General features: G+C 37.2%; 1 long non-coding RNA gene across 1 annotated transcript; it reads right to left on the bottom strand.

Annotated features, from left to right (window-relative positions):
* Positions 1 to 2,136: 2,136 nt before the first annotated feature.
* Positions 2,137 to 4,663, bottom strand: LOC141626774 (uncharacterized). The gene is made up of 3 exons (XR_012536354.1): positions 4,446 to 4,663; positions 4,261 to 4,333; positions 2,137 to 2,348 (listed from the first exon to the last, which is right to left on the bottom strand). It is a non-coding gene; the product is annotated as an uncharacterized LOC141626774 (long non-coding RNA).
* Between the last annotated feature and the right edge of the window lie 8,394 nt (positions 4,664 to 13,057).

Below are 13,057 nucleotides of genomic sequence, written 5' to 3'. Positions count from 1 at the left end.
TATTACAAATAAATTTGATTCCCGTAGTAGAAAGTGTATTTTTCTTGGGTATCCGTTTGGCAAGAAGGGATGGCATCTTTATGATCTTGATACGGGGACCTATTTCCAATCCCGTGATGTTCATTTTGTAGAAAATATTTTTCCTTATGCTGAAATTGTTGAGCCATCCCACGATGAAATGGGTTTTGATGACTCCTATGACACCGGTTTTATACCCACCGTTCCTTCGACAATTTCGTCGACACCCGACGCCAGCACCCCTTCCTCTTCTCCCATGGAGTCTCCTAATATTAGCACTGGGGGGGGGGTCAGGTTCCTTGGATGAGGCGAATGAAAATATTGCTCAAAATGTCGATGAAAATATTGCTCAAAATGTCGATGATGATATTACTAATGAAGAGCAGGGAATTTCTTCTGAGCATGATACTTCTGGGAATGGCACGGTTCCCATTGATGAATTGGGACGAGGGAAAAGAGAAAAATTCGAAAATACTCGACATAAAGATTTTGTCCGCTGGGCAGCCATTCGAGACCACATTAACACCACGTTTTCCTCGGTTCCTCCTCGCCCATCCGCATCCACATCGTCTCACGTGTCAGGTACTCCGTATCCTATTGCTAATCATGTAAATTATGCTAAGTTTTCTTCTTCCCATCAGAGTTATCTTGCAGCTATAACGAATGATGTCGAACCGGGTTCGTTTAAAGAAGCAATCCGTGATCCTCGATGGAAACAGACCATGGAGGCCGAAATTGATGCATTGGAAGCCAATAATACGTGGACTATCGAGGACTTACCCGCGGATAAAAAGGCGCTTGGTTGTATGTGGGTTTATAAAATAAAACGTAATTCTGATGGGTCTATTGAACGTTTTAAAGCTCGTCTTGTCACTTTTGGTAATCACCAAATCGAAGGAGTTGATTTTGTTGAAACTTTTGCCCCAACTGTTAAAATGGTTATTGTTCGAGCTTTTCTTACTATTGCAGCTATTAATAATTGGGAACTGCATCAGATGGACGTTCACAATGCGTTTCTTCATGGGGATTTGGATGAGGAAGTCTATATGAGATTTCCCCCTGGTTTCGGGCAAGGTTTACAAGGCAAGGTTTGTCGTCTTCGTAAATCTTTATATGGCCTTCGTCAGGCTCCTCGTTGTTGGTATGCCAAACTTGGTCAAGCCTTATGTTCTTATGGTTTTTCTTATAGCCCTTCGGATCATTCCTTATTTATCTATCGTAAAGGAGACATTGTCATTAACATTCTCGTCTATGTAGATGATTTGGTTATTGCCGGAAATGATAGTGAGGCTATTAATAAATTCAAAGCATACTTGAACCAATGTTTTCGTATGAAAGATTTGGGTAAGCTCAAATATTTTTTGGGTCTTGAAGTCGCACGCAATTCTACTGGGATCTTCTTATGTCAACGTAAATATACTCTTGACTTGCTAGGTGAGACGGGTCTTCTTGGGTCAAAACCAGCCACCGTTCCTATGGACGAAAAACACGATTTAGAGTCCTCTTTGACTCCGTTATTTTCTGATCCGACTAGATACCGTCGTCTTGTGGGCAAGCTGATTTATCTTACCTTGACTCGACCCGAACTTAGCTATGCTGTTCACCTTCTATCTCGGTTTATGAAGGCTCCTTCTCAGTGTCACTGGGACGCCGTTCTCCGTGTCCTTCGTTATTTAAAGGGGCAACCGGGACAAGGTATTCTTTTACGTGCCAATGCTCCTTTAGAATTGACGGCTTACTATGATGCCGACTGGGGAAAAAGCCCTACCAACCGTCGCTCTCTTACCGCTTATTACATTTTTCTTGGTGGGTCTCCAATCTCGTGGAAAACAAAACAGCAAGCTACAGTGTCTTTGTCTTCTGCTGAATCGGAGTATCGTGCTATGGCTTCTGCAACTTGTGAAATTCTTTGGCTCAAAGGGCTTCTTCGCAGCTTGGGTATTGATCATTCGAAACCAGTTCCGCTGCATTGTGATAGCCAAGCTGCTTTGCATATCGCCAATAATCCCGTCTTTCATGAACGTACGAAACATATTGAAATTGTGACACCCCTCGATGAGGCATCAAAAGAACTATTAAATCTAAGCGGAAAATAAGGGATTTTTAAAACCTTTAAAGTTTAAAGTGTGAAATTCACCATAAGTGATCAAACGAAAATGAAAAGTAAAATGAATAAGTTTTACAATTAAAAACGAAGTGCGTTGGGGAAAAGATATCCCACGAATAAACACAAGTCTAACGATGGGTGAGTCTAAGCAAACTATAACTAAGGTCCAAGGTTCAACGTTCTCGCTAGCTCACACGTCTTCCCCATAATCTGCATCACAAACCTGTCATTCATGTAAACATGAACGCACGATCAGTGGGGAGTAACTCGGGGTTCTCCAGCCACAATATGTCAAAATGCACATAAGCAAGAACTTAATTAAACATATTGATCATGCATCATACTTGAATAATATGAACAAGGGAATATAAACGATAATCATAATGAGATAGGCACATTGCATTCTTAATGAGATAGGCATGGTACATTAGATTAAACATGCATTCAAGGTAACCAAAACATGGATATGAGATTAGGCATCGAATCATATGAAGAAGGTAAACAACAGATCAATTGAATAGAAAATACATGGATGGAAACCAATAGCCATTACTTGAAAACCTCTTAACAACCATAGCACGGGACGTGGCTACTAATGTCACATTCATACTTATGGCTTACATCTCACCATAAGAACGGATGGGAACATCGATCCCGGCGATCATATCGCAACTAGGGGCTTGCATCTCACCACTAGTATCCGATAGGACCAAGACTCTCACAAACAATCATAGAAGACGTGCACTCTCGTATATAAGAACACGCCAATGACCGTAACGAGCAAGACATTTACAAAGGCTTTGACTCAAAACAAGACAAACCCCTAGACTCCAACCTCCTGGTAGGACGACGATCATAATACGGTCCTAGTCTAAATCTGGCCAGACTCTCGGGATGGACGACACCCGATTCGACATACAATCCCAAATCGTATCCAAGACTCGATCCATGACACCTAGCCGTGCCCCAAGGTCGAGTAACCCCAAATCGGAACAATGGTACCTAGCCGTACCCCAAAGTCCGAAGAGGCGGAAGGAATATAGCCCAACTCGGAAACAATGGCACCTAATCGTGACCCAATGTCCGAGGGCAAATAAATAAGGAATGTCGAGTAGTCATACCATGTAAACCGTCACACTCCGGTCACAAATACGAGTAACAACAATAATTCGCATTATCATAACATAAACAAATCCTAAATTGACCATTTACCAATCATAAGAAGGATGCGTAATTAAATAAATGATTAATAGAAGTTATAAGTGAAGAGAAACCATAAGAGAACTCCCACCGTAGGGTGGGGACCAAACCCGCGCCATTTATGAGCATTGGAACAAAGAGTAAGAAGCATATGAAGTAAATCGTGCAACATAACGTATAAAAACACTTAACTTAACCAAGTAGATGGTCACTTGATAAGAAAACAACCTTAAAATGAATGTTGTCCACAATGAGTCAAGCTCAAACTTTACAAACATTTAAAATGTCACTTTCCGTAAATTCATCAAGGATGAGCTTCGGCTCATTTGCACTTAATTTAAATAACACCATTATAATGAAGGAATTCAACCAACACACCACCAATTTTACCCAAAGTTGCTTCAACATCATTGTTGGACACATAATCAACCTCCAAGTAACAATTATACAATTAAAAACAAGAATCCACAACATACAACATTCATAAATTACTCCATGTTCATGAATAAGACTTAATAAGGTAAACTCAACATAAAGATTCCATCTTTTTCACTCAAAAGCTTAGATCTCAACATACCCACATACTAATTCACCATTTAAGACATATTTCAAAACAACCATACTACCAACTTCATCATTTACAATATTAATCCAATAAATAATCTCATGACACAATTAAACATGTCAACTAAGCATGATTAAGACGGATTTTTCTCTAATTAACATATGTAAACAACCCATTTAATCCAATTGAACAAACATGTGACAAAAGACTAGAAATTCCTCAAACAACCATAAGACGGTTTCACAAACCAATTTATCTAACAATGAACATGTGAAACATGTAAAGATTCATACTTTAACAAACACAAGAATAAACCACAACATATAAACACATTAAATTGACATAATGTCGAGTAACCCATCACCGTTACCTTTTAGCTCTTTAATCCACAATAGAATCGTCTACCTTTCAAGAATCCACTTCCGGGTCAACTAAACTTTCTCCTAAACATAAGAAAACACAAAATAAGACTAAGAATCGAAACTAGAAAAAGGTTACCAAGTGTAAAATGGTTCGACAGCTCTTTATAAGGAGGAAAGTCGGACTCTTTCTTACCTAGAAAGATGGAGGGCGATTAGAGGGAGAGATAGGCGCGAAAATCACTTGATTTGGACAAGAATTGAGCAAGTTATGGAGTTTTGAAGATTTGTAAGAGAAATGTATAAAAATGGTGATGGTTGTTGAAGATGAATGCTGAAAAATTGAGGAGGGAGGTGTGTTCTAGGGTTTCCTTCATGATATTTATGAGGAGGAAAGAGTAGTATGTGAGCCCATTAGTCATACTAGGCCCAACATGCAAGATTGAGTCGATATGCACTAGAAATTACGTCTCAAGCCCACTACAACTCAAGACGGAGAATATTATTATTATTATCATTATTATCCGACCAAAATATTTATTTTGTATAACTTAAGCTTTAAAAATATAATATTTATAAAAATCATGTTTAATAATGAAATTAATTAAATTAAATAATTTAAAATATAAATAAGACCATAGAATGGTTAATTAAATTATAAATGTCAAAATGGAAAATTCGCGGGTGTTACAATCACCCCATCTTTTAAAAAGTTTCGTCCTCGAAACTTGAAGATAGAAAAGAAAGGTTATAAAAAGTAAAACTGAACTTTTAAAATCGGTAACCAAAACATTAAAAGGTTACTTGCTTGTAAGAATTAAAATTCTTTTAGAAGTTCCAAATAAAATTTTCCAACAGGACCAACTTCTCATCAAAGGAACGGAAGTGTTCTTGTTACGTATTCAAGAATATCACATTCCAAATCAAAGATATGGTCAAAAGCAAAACATTTGTACAAATCGAAAATCAAAATACTTTCAAAAACATTAATGAAGAGTTTTCAAAAGTATAAGTCTCATTCATGGAACGAAATTGCTCTTGTCGTGCACACAAGAACGCTAACTTTCCAAGTCAAAGACAAATCTAAGACAAAAGTCACTCGTCGACAAGCGTAGAACAAGTTATTAAACGTTTCAAATAACGAGTTCTAACAACCGATCAACGTCAAAATCAAAAGAAAAAGGTAATTCACTCAAATTTTCTTTTGCAAAAGCCAAATTAGAGATAGAGGTTTCACTTTAAAACTCAAATGGAGTCAAATTTCCGAAAATATAATATTAAACTCTGACAAAGGAATCATAAGTAGGTCAAAGTTAGTTAGAAATTGAGCAAAATTAAAAGTAACTCGGGTTTAGCAATTAAAATCAATAAAAAGGAGTTGTACTCATAGAACAAAAGGAGAACTAAATCAAATTCCCATTTTCAAACCTTTAAAATAGGTAGGGTTTTATAAAAGTAACATAAACTTTTAACAATGGATCAAAAGTGGTAGCTTGAAATGTTTAGAAATGGTACGAAATGAAGAGAACTTAGATATCATGAACACAAGGTACGCTAAGGGGGTTCAGACTTAACCAACAAAAGAGCTATGATGAACTTCCTAGGAGAAGTGTTGAAATCGAGTCTACGAGGATATCAAAGATTGAATTTCACAAGTTACGAGTATCAAATTTAAAGGAGGAGCAGGATGAAGCGAAGGAGAGAGGTATGAACGGAAATGCTCATGCTTAAGGGAGGAAGGAATTTAAACCACAAGGAAACGCTAGGTACTCAAATCTCAAACAACAATGTCATCCGAACGGTTCGAAAACTTCCTAACCACAAAACTCATAACTACATAACTCCCAAGCATTTCCTCAAGACACTTACACACTTACTCCTATGTTATCCCGTGGGTCGAGTCACTCCACCACAATTGTGATTCCATAACCCTCAAATATAAATCATCTATAAACGATTTCCATGAAAGATCAAAACTACTAAAAGAGTTACACACATAACCAACTATCGGCCACTAGGAGTTCTCACTATGGTAAAATCCTTAATCAAAGGTCAAAATCTCAAGGTCTTTATACTTTCTAACACTCCAAACCAAAATCTTATTCACACCCGAATTCACAAGCATAGATGATCACATTCCCCAAATCATAAAGACCACCAACCAAAATTAAATAGGTTTGTCATACAATTTTTCCTACCCAACTCAACTCGAGTTCCACTAATCCAATTTTGATGAAATCAAGGTTCACAAAGAATCCTCAAAGAGCATCTCCCTCACTCTACAACGTAGCCAACAATGCCATCACTCCACTAAAGAAACAAGAGCAATAACTAGGTCAAGAAATGATAGGAAATTTCAAAGGGATACAAGAACATGATAAGGTGTGAGATTAAAGGAGTCAATAATAAAGGTAACTAGTTAACACCAGTAAGAGACATTAGAATTAGAGAGGTATTCAAGGCAAGGAAACGACAAGTAAACTTTTATACTTAAGAAATAAATCTAATTAAGGTATGAACGAAGGGAGGGAAGATGATTAAAGGTACGAGGGGGATTTTAGAGCTAAAACCATACACTTTCTAAGACTTAAGGTTCTCTCTAACATGGTCACGCCTATTAGGATATTGTACCATCATAACAAAACGACCAAATTCCAAAACGAGGGTCAAGGCAATTCATCTCATTCCTTATATGCAAGTCTCTCTTAAAGGATTACACCTCAATGACTGATCAAGGTAAAATAAACGCTCGCTTAAGGGTTGATAAATTGGTTAGATTCATTGTTCACCTATCCTATCACATATTAGGATCTCCCTAAAGTAAGTCTACCACTCAAGTATAACAACATCTCTTTATCTCAAGTTCTCGACACAACCTCGATGTTTTTAAAAACCAAAGAACGAATTAACAAAGACTCCTCCACAAAATTCTCAAGGGACAACTAATATCAAATCACATCCCCAATCTATACGGGATTATTAACATCTAAAAATGGGTTTTCCTCCAAGCTCATATCATGAGCCTTACTCCATGATTACTCCTAAGGTAACAACGCTCAACCTACTAAGCTTTCAAATCCCAAGCGTAGACAACAAAGCCAAGTTCCATAGCCTAAGTAACATATACAACTCACACTTACACAAGGAATTCCACCAATCAAATATACTCACTTTATCAAGGAACTAGGTATAAGAATCACTAAGCACGTATCATCACACTACCTAAGCCTTTCTAACGTCACAACCTCTCAAAACTAGGGTCAAGGGTCAAACACAAACAAACTCCACAAAAGTTAAATTATTCGACCAAAGTTAACATTCCATAAAGCCAAGATGAAGGTGTACATGAGGGGTCTTATGAGAAGAAAAGGTACAAAGACAACTCCCAAGATATGGGATAAGAGTTGCGAAAGGTATAGAAGCACAAAGACAAGGGAATATGACAAGGCATTCGAAGAGAGGGAGGTATCTTCAAGACGGTAAAGACACCCTTCAAGAGAAAGAAATCCACAAGCAAGATGTGATGGAAGAAGAAACAAAAACGAAGGATAGGTCGGGTGGGTACCAAACTAGCTTCCAAGGTAAAGCAAAAGGGAGTTTAGAAAGGGAGGATGAGCATCGCAGGATAAAAGTAAGGAAAGGTGGATCAAGGATAGAAAACACACCCATAACGGTGTCGGGAGGAACGGCGGTTCCGACTTGATTCTCGACAAGAATGACTCTTCTTGGCTCGGCTTCCGGAGCATGAGGGAGAGGAGGAGGGGTAGTCTTCTTCTCGGGGCAATTCTTGAAGAGATGTCCGGGCTTCTTGCAATGGTAACACTTCAAGGGCATATCATAGCATCCAATCCCGGGGTGATAAGCTTGCCCACACTTGAGCACTTGCGGTTCTCCCTAAGCCTATTAGTAGATGTAGGGACTTGTCCTTTTGGCTCTTGCACTATTGGCTCTTGTCTTCCATGGTCTGGTACTCTTTATCCTTGGACTCTCGGCGCCAACCTCTCCTTGCTAGAAGACGACGAGGATGTGGGCACAAATGGCCTCTTGCCACGGCGGTTAGAGCGATGATTAACTTGAGTATTAGCATTTCGTTGATTCCGAAGAATTAGAGTAAGAGCTTCCATGATAGTATTCTCCACCTTGGTTGGTCGTACCATCTTCGCAAGACACCAAAAGAGTCAACCATGTTAGCACCTAACAAATAGCATGCACGAAGAGACTACCAACTTAGGTCCTTAATTCTACCCATCTCTCATTTAGTATTTGAGGTCAAGTTCAATTTAAATTCGGGGTACACGTGTGTGCGTCGGGAGCAACATATGCTCGATACCAATGTGACACCCTCGATGAGGCATCAAAAGAACTATTAAATCTAAGCGGAAAATAAGGCATTTTTAAAACCTTTAAAGTTTAAAGTGTGAAATTCACCATAAGTGATCAAACGAAAATGAAAAGTAAAATGAATAAGTTTTACAATTAAAAACGAAGTGCGTTGGGGAAAAGATATCCCACGAATAAACACAAGTCTAACGATGGGTGAGTCTAAGCAAACTATAACTAAGGTCCAAGGTTCAACGTTCTCGCTAGCTCACACGTCTTCCCCATAATCTGCATCACAAACCTGTCATTCATGTAAACATGAACGCCACAGTCAGTGGGGAGTAACTCGGGAGTTCTCCAGCCACAATATGTCAAAATGCACATAAGCAAGAACTTAATTAAACATATTGATCATGCATCATACTTGAATAATATGAACAAGGGAATATAAACGATAATCATAATGAGATAGGCACATTGCATTCAGTGGCGGATCTTGAGAAAAATTCTTACGGGGGCCGAGCTTGATAAAATCGACTACTATTGTAGTCTTTTCGTTATAATTTTTAGCTTTCATAATATAGCTTCTCAAAAAAATTTGGTAAGTAATTCACATTTGCACGATGGGGTATTATTGAAATAAAATGTAGTCAAATTAAATTAAAAGTATTTAAAAAAAGTCGATGTCTATTATATGGTGTTTTTGTTGTTATTTTAGACATTTTCAATTTAACGTAAATGTAATTCCTTTCTCCGGATCATTCGTTTACCTTTGTTTTGGCACAAAAATTAAGGAAAGGGGAGATAACTATTTATTTGGTGACAAGTGAACCAAATTGAGTGTTGATGATTAAATTGTTAATCAAAAGCATTCCCAAAATAGAAAATCAAATAATTGATTGAGACACCCTAATATGAAATAGGAAAACAAATGACCGAGACAAAATAGTAAGGTAAACAAGTGACTTAGACACCCTAATATGAAATAGGTTAACAAAAAATCAGGACAAAATAGTAAGGTAAACAATTGAATAACACACCCTAATATGAAATAGATAAAGAAATGACCGTGACATGGGAATATTAGAGAAAAAAAATTACTATTTAGATTTCATATTTAAAAAAAACAGATGTGAATCTTTATGGTTATTCCTTACTAAACCGTTATCTTGTTGATTTAATTAAAAATACGTTAAGACTTTGGTTATTTAATTAAGAATCAAGGCTACCCAGCAAAAATTTCCAACTAAGTGATACAGTGGGCCAAACAAATTGACAAAGAATATCATCAAAAGAGAATTAAGATTTACATAAGTGGACCTTTCTTAACAAACACGTGGGCTACCATGCATTGTAGTACTTCCTAATATCGATAGGGGCCAAACTAACTTGTGTAATGTATTTGGCCCAAAGGTTAGGGGGGGGGGGCCTGGCCCCTGCGCAGGTCAAGGAAGATCCGCCTCTGATTGCATTCTTAATGAGATAGGCATGGTACATTAGATTAAACATGCATTCAAGGTAACCAAAACATGGATATGAGATAAGGCATCGAATCATATGAAGAAGGTAAACAACAGATCAATTGAATAGAAAATACATGGATGGAAACCAATAGCCATTACTTGAAAACCTCTTAACAACCATAGCACGGGACGTGGCTACTAATGTCACATTCATACTTATGGCTTACATCTCACCATAAGAACGGATGGGAACATCGATCCCGGCGATCATATCGCAACTAGGGGCTTGCATCTCACCACTAGTATCCGATAGGACCAAGACTCTCACAAACAATCATAGAAGACGTGCACTCTCGTATATAAGAACACGCCAATGACCGTAACGAGCAAGACATTTACAAAGGCTTTGACTCAAAACAAGACAAACCCCTAGACTCCAACCTCCTGGTAGGACGACGATCATAATACGGTGACGGTCCTAGTCTAAATCTGGCCAGACTCTCGGGATGGACGACACCCGATTCGACATACAATCCCAAATCGTATCCAAGACTCGATCCATGACACCTAGCCGTGCCCCAAGGTCGAGTAACCCCAAATCGGAACAATGGTACCTAGCAGTACCCCAAAGTCCGAAGAGGCGGAAGGAATATAGCCCAACTCGGAAACAATGGCACCTAATCGTGACCCAATGTCCGAGGGCAAATAAATAAGGAATGTCGAGTAGTCATACCATGTAAACCGTCACACTCCGGTCACAAATACGAGTAACAACAATAATTCGCATTATCATAACATAAACAAATCCTAAATTGACCATTTACCAATCATAAGAAGGATGCGTAATTAAATAAATGATTAATAGAAGTTATAAGTGAAGAGAAACCATAAGAGAACTCCCAGCCGGGTGGGGACCAAACCCGTGCCATTTATGAGCATTGGAACAAAGAGTAAGAAGCATATGAAGTAAATCGTGCAACATAACGTATAAAAACACTTAACTTAACCAAGTAGATGGTCACTTGATAAGAAAACAACCTTAAAATGAATGTTGTCCACAATGAGTCAAGCTCAAACTTTCAAACATTTAAAATGTCACTTTCGAAATTTCTGTCAAGGATGAGCTTTGGCTCATTTGCACCGAGAATTTAAATAACACCATTATAATGAAGGAATTCAACCAACACACCACCAATTTTACCCAAAGTTGCTTCAACATCATTGTTGGACACATAATCAACCTCCAAGTAACAATTATACAATTAAAAACAAGAATCCACAACATACAACATTCATAAATTACTCCATGTTCATGAATAAGACTTAATAAGGTAAACTCAACATAAAGATTCCATCTTTTTCACTCAAAAGCTTAGATCTCAACATACCCACATACTAATTCACCATTTAAGACATATTTCAAAACAACCATACTACCAACTTCATCATTTACAATATTAATCCAATAAATAATCTCATGACACAATTAAACATGTCAACTAAGCATGATTAAGACGGATTTTTCTCTAATTAACATATGTAAACAACCCATTTAATCCAATTGAACAAACATGTGACAAAAGACTAGAAATTCCTCAAACAACCATAAGACGGTTTCACAAACCAATTTATCTAACAATGAACATGTGAAACATGTAAAGATTCATACTTTAACAAACACAAGAATAAACCACAACATATAAACACATTAAATTGACATAATGTCGAGTAACCCATCACCGTTACCTTTTAGCTCTTTAATCCACAATAGAATCGTCTACCTTTCAAGAATCCACTTAGGGTCAACTAAACTTTCTCCTAAACATAAGAAAACACAAAATAAGACTAAGAATCGAAACTAGAAAAAGGTTACCAAGTGTAAAATGGTTCGACAGCTCTTTATAAGGAGGAAAGTCGGACTCTTTCTTACCTAGAAAGATGGAGGGCGATTAGAGGGAGAGATAGGCGCGAAAATCACTTGATTTGGACAAGAATTGAGCAAGTTATGGAGTTTTGAAGATTTGTAAGAGAAATGTATAAAAATGGTGATGGTTGTTGAAGATGAATGCTGAAAAATTGAGGAGGGAGGTGTGTTCTAGGGTTTCCTTCATGATATTTATGAGGAGGAAAGAGTAGTATGTGAGCCCATTAGTCATACTAGGCCCAACATGCAAGATTGAGTCGATATGCACTAGAAATTACGTCTCAAGCCCACTACAACTCAAGACGGAGAATATTATTATTATTATCATTATTATCCGACCAAAATATTTATTTTGTATAACTTAAGCTTTAAAAATATAATATTTATAAAAATCATGTTTAATAATGAAATTAATTAAATTAAATAATTTAAAATATAAATAAGACCATAGAATGGTTAATTAAATTATAAATGTCAAAATGGAAAATTCGCGGGTGTTACAGAAATTGACTGCCATTTCGTTCGTGATGAAATAATCAAGCGCACTCTTGCACCTTCATATGTTAATACCAAGTGTCAACTTGCCGATATTCTCACAAAGGCTCTTGGACGGTCTCAATTTCACACGATTTTGGCCAAGCTGGGCATTTCGAACCTCCATGCTCCAACTTGAGGGGGGGTGTTAAGCATATTATTTGGTTACAATCTTTGACCAAATAAGTAAATTATTATGTATATATTTTGTTCCTTATTTTGTGTCAATTAGGAACTAACTTTAGCTAGGTTTTCCTGCTTTCTAGCTAGCATATATTGTATATAAACCAAGGCTGACGATATGCAATACACACAATATTTCCACAAAATATTTCTATTTCATCCTCTCTTATCTTCTCTACAGAGAAAAATCACTTGGTAATTGGTTTGTATACTACACGAAAAAACAAGGATTTAGCAACCAACTATAATAGTCGCTAAGACTCTCAAATTAATCGCAGACGCCAATTAATCTTTCACTTATTATTTGTGTGTATCAGTTTTCCATAAAAATACTCCGTATTAATTACGAAGTAAGTCATTAAAGTATATTTCCTTTAAAGTATT

The sequence above is a fragment of the Silene latifolia genome, chromosome Y (assembly GCF_048544455.1).
Source record: "Silene latifolia isolate original U9 population chromosome Y, ASM4854445v1, whole genome shotgun sequence".
NCBI classification, from domain to species: domain Eukaryota; kingdom Viridiplantae; phylum Streptophyta; class Magnoliopsida; order Caryophyllales; family Caryophyllaceae; genus Silene; species Silene latifolia.
The sequence above is the reverse complement of the archived record's forward strand: the minus strand, read 5'-3'. Positions and strand labels throughout refer to the sequence as shown.